Source organism: Engraulis encrasicolus, chromosome 23 (assembly GCF_034702125.1).
Source record: "Engraulis encrasicolus isolate BLACKSEA-1 chromosome 23, IST_EnEncr_1.0, whole genome shotgun sequence".
In the NCBI taxonomy this organism is placed as follows: Eukaryota; Metazoa; Chordata; class Actinopteri; order Clupeiformes; family Engraulidae; genus Engraulis; species Engraulis encrasicolus.
The window spans coordinates 30947472-30952471 of record NC_085879.1 but is presented as its reverse complement, the minus strand read 5'-3'; positions in this window follow the sequence as shown (position 1 = coordinate 30952471).

Genomic DNA, 5000 nt, shown 5'->3' with positions numbered 1-5000 from the left:
CTCTTTCATTCAGCACTGACATGTATAGAAACAGAAAACATACATGTGTAGCATGTTACCCAAAGATACTGTAGTGTAGATATTAATGGGTGGTAGTATAAGTGAGAATAGGAAAAAAGTTACCCGGGTGTGAATAGCAATTGTTGCTATTTGAACCCAGGTGTAAATTAACTTGGTTCTCACGCGATGGTTGGAATATTGTCAATCGCTCTGGAAAGGCGTGGGTGTGTTCAAAACAGCTCGAACCTGATTGGAGAATTCACATGGCTTTTTTGAATCAGTACTACTTCAACCACTTACTTGTATAAACCACACACCGCGATCCTGCCCCGCGATTCTGATTGGTCAGGCTGTGAAATATCTGATTCCTTCGGACTCTTCTTCTAAGATTTCCAGATCCAAGTGCGAGGTCTGTGTGAGCGCCAGGCTAGGTGTAAATAGCCAATGTTGCTTTTTGCACCAAGGTGTGAGTAGCCAATGTTGCTATTTGCACCCGGGTGTAGCCATTGTTGTTATTAACTCCTGGGTGTGAATAGCCATTGTTACTATTTCCACCCGGGTGTGAATAGCCGTTGTTGCTACAGTGGAATCCGCTTATAGTGGTCACGGATATAGTAATCAACCGCTTATATAGATCAAAAAGCTTGGGACAGAATCATTTCTATACAAATGCTGTTTAAATAATTTGTTTACAGTGATCAAAAATCCGCTTATAATGTTCATTTTTGTCATTTTATGAATGTAAACATGTGCAAAAAGTATTGAAAAACTCAGTGTAGCCATTTCATGTTTTACTCCCGCGATTCCTTTCCCGACGTCTGCTTCTGTATATGCCAGATAGGTTGTAAGGGTATTGCGCGAGACTCAACTCGCCACTTTTCCGGGTGGTAGCCTACTGTAGCCTACTCTAGGGGCGCCAACCGAGGAGTGCAAACTCCATACAGTGAATGGGCTGCGCTCTCCCGACAGCACCCCAGTGAACTGCAGGCATGGCTCGACTGAGTGGGGACGCAACTTGTTTACATAGAAACTCTCTGGTGATGAGGCTGTGTACACATGCTTCTGTCTCGCTAGCCAATGTAGCCTAACGAGTTAACACCGGGCAGCAAGCACGTGAATCATGTCTCTCTTATTCTGGGAATGAAAAACATAGGCTCTTCGAAACGTATGAAAATTTACCAAAAACGAGCCAACGAGATGTTTTGGCGAAGCTTGGCATTCCTCAGGCTACCTTGTGTTTAAACTGCAACAGCTGTACAGGCTGCGTCTCCCCACGAGTCCCTCCCACTCCCCCTCGCCCTTCTCATCTCTCCTATCCCAGCGCGACTTTCCCAATTCCAACCAGTTCTTTGCGTGGCTTTTTTTAAACGGTGTCCAAAAAAAAAAAACACGTTGTAGGCTACTACTGTACAGCAGGCTATGCAACAGTGTGTTATTTATCGGCGTGGCAATTTTAAGTGCGCAGTCTTGCGGCGTTTTGCATGCATAACCTGAATCACACTGTGCAGAAACTCGCCAGAAAACGTTTGTGGAATGGGAACTTTACAAACTTATTTGACATCATAAGAGATGACGACCCGTGCGTGGTCTATGCTTTGAAATGCATGTAAGCCTCGTCTTTCTCAGCGCTCATTTTTGCCAGACAGGTAGAGACAAAAAAAAGGGGTGAAATAATACAAATTCGGTTTTAGTAATCAATCGCTTACAGTGTTCAAATTGGCTCGGACAAACGTGACCACTATAAGCGGATTCCACTGTATTTGCACCCGGGTGTGAATAGCCAATGTTGATATTCGCACCCGGGTGTGAATAGTCATTCTTGCTATTTGCACCCGGGTGTGATTAGCCATTGTTGCTATTTACACCCGAGTGTGAATAGCCATTGTTGCTATTTGCACCCGGGTGTGAATAGTCACTGCTTCTATTTGTAACCGGGCGTAAATAGTCATTATTGCTATTTGCACCCGTGTGTGAACAGCCATTTTTGCTATTTGCACCCGGGTGTGAATAGCCATTTTTGCTATTTGCACCCGGGTGTGAATAGCCAATGTTGTTGTTTGCACCCGGATTTCAATAGCCATCTTTGCTATTAGCACGGGGTGGGAATAGCCAATATTTGTATTTGTTCCGAGGTGTAGAAAGCCATTGTTGCTGTTTGCACCCAGGTGTGAATAGTCACTGCTTCTATTTGCACCCGGTTGAATAGCCATTGCTGCTATTAGCACCCGGGTGTGAATAGCCATCGTTTCTATTTGCACCCGGGTGTGAAAAGCTATTGTTGCTATTTGCACCTGGGTGTGAAAAGCTATTGTTGCTATTTGCACCCCGGTATGAATAGTCATTATTTCTATTTTCACCCTGGTGTGAATAGCCATTGTTGCTATTTGCACAATGGTGTGAATAGCCATTCTTGCTATTTGCAAGCGGTTGTAGCCATTGTTGCTATTTGCAACCGGCTGTAAATTAGCACACGGGTGTGAATAGCCATTGTTGCTATTTGCACCCGGGTGTGAATAGCCATTGTTGCTATATGTGCCCGGGTGTGACAAGCCATTGTTGCTATTTGCACCCAATGTTCCCTATTTACAGTACAACCGGGTGCAAATAGCAACAATGACACCTGGGTGCAAATAGTATTTACACCAGGGTGCAAATAGTAACAATGACTATTCACACCGGGTGCAATTAGCAACAAAGACTATTTACACCTGGGTGCAAATAGCAACGTTCACTATAGCTATGGGTGCAAATAGCTTTATACAACTCTGCTTATCTTTAGCAGGCAAACGGACATACGTACATTCCTGACCAGTAGATAGACATACTCGTCTCTACTACGGTGCATACTACATTAGCCTGGCAGAGAGTCCTGTAATGCAGGCTGGCAAGCAGGTCCAAGCCATCCGCTAGCTGTCAGCTCCACATGGGCAGATTTACACCCCAGCTAAACATTATGGCCACTGCAGAAGCAGTGAAGAAAGACTTGCAGCCAAGCAGGGAGGCAGCCGGGACGCAGATACTGGAAATTTCATAGACAACCTTTTTTTTAACAAACGCCACCTTGACCTCATCATAAGCCTTCCAGTGCCCCCTTGACCTCATCATAAGCCTGACAACGCCCCCCTTAGTATTGATAAATAAAATAGACCAATGCCTCGTCTATGGGAACTAAGCCCCACCCCCAGTCAGCTGTATCCTTCTCAACCTCCCTTCCAGAGCTCCCCAATCCCCTGGGGGGCTGTAGCGTCCCCATTGAGAAACGCTACTATAGACAGCTGGACTGGCAGGCAGGCAGGCAGGCAGGCAGGTAGCCAGAGAGAGATATATAGAGAGATAAAAGGAGGAAGAGATATACGTAGGCCGACTAGAAATACAGGCAGGCAGAAATACAGGCAGGCAGAGAGACCGAAAGAGACATAGAGAGATGTAAGGGGGATGCGATATACTAAATGTAGGCTGGCAGAAATACGGGCAAGCAGACAGGCAAGCAAACAAGCAGCCAGAGAGAAAGAAAGAGATATAGAGAGATGTAGAGAGCAAGGGATGCTTAAAGTACATACAGGCAGACAGAGACACAGAAGAAGATATAGAGAGATAAAGAGACTAACATATATAGGCAGGCACAAATACATGCAGGCAGGCACACAGGCCAGGCAGACAAACAGAAAGACAGACAGACAGGCAGGCAGGCAGGCAGACAGACTGGCACACAAGCATCCCAAATAAGACAGAAAGACATGCAGGGCCAGACAGACAGACAGACAGACAGGCTGAGCACACAGATAGACAGGCAGACAAGCTCTGAAATGAACGCACACTGTTGTGACACAAAATCTGTCAGTTTCACCGATTTTACCAAAAATTGGAAGCCTATCAAACAAGTGGAAAATGTATAATCTGTGAACCTGACTCTCGCGCAGATGGATTGTCATCCGAAGTGTAACGAAGATGCACGAAGCACTAGGGGTCTCGCGAGAGCCAGGCTATAATCTGTGAACCTTCCACAGATTTTGTGTCCCAAGTAAGTAAGTAAGTAAATAATAGATGCACCGGATACCAGATCCAATGCTTAAGATCCTGCTGGATCCGGATCCGGATACCGGATCCTGCAAAAGTGTTGAAACACATAGCCTGCTCGCACACTGGGCTCTTTTTATTACGTTGGCTTAAACTATTTTTTAGACTCATTGCCACACTGCCTGCCACTGCTGCTTCCGAAGGGCTTTCACTCCATGCAGCGATTGGGGTTGTGAAAGACTGACTGAAACGCCTAAGCTGGAGATGCACCAGATCCTGATTTTTAGGTAACTGCATGATACCGGATCCACTGCTTACTGTAAGATCCTGACGGACACGGATCCTGTGAAAAACCCTATTATCCGGAACCGGATCTTGGATCTGGTGCATCTCTAAAGTAAATAAGTAAGTAAGTAAGTTTAAAATTATATAGCATATAAAAGCAGCAAGAGCTGGCCAAAATGCCAAAGTCCATGTCCATTTCACAGAATTCTGTGAGATCAGGCTGAGCACACAGCTAGACAAGCATCACGGAGAGCAGGCCAGGTCAGCTAGACAAGCATCACGGAGTACAGGCCAGGTCAGCTGAAGGGCCTCGCTCCATGACAACCCCCTGCACCTTACAGGTAATTAACTGTTATCATGCAGTGTGTGTGTGTGTGTGTGTGTGTGTGTGTGTGTGTGTGTGTGTGTGTGTGTGTGTGTGTGTGTGTGTGTGTGTGTGTGTGTGTGTGTTTGTATCAGCATGTAAGAAACACAAACACCACACAGGCACGGCGCACACGCATACGCACACACACACGCACACGCACGCACACACACGCACACACACACACACACACACACACACACACACACACACACACACACACACACACACACACACACACACACGCACACGCACACGCACACGCACACACACACACACATTTATTGTGTGGTTTAGTGGAACAATGCATTATTAATTACAGATCTCACCTTGC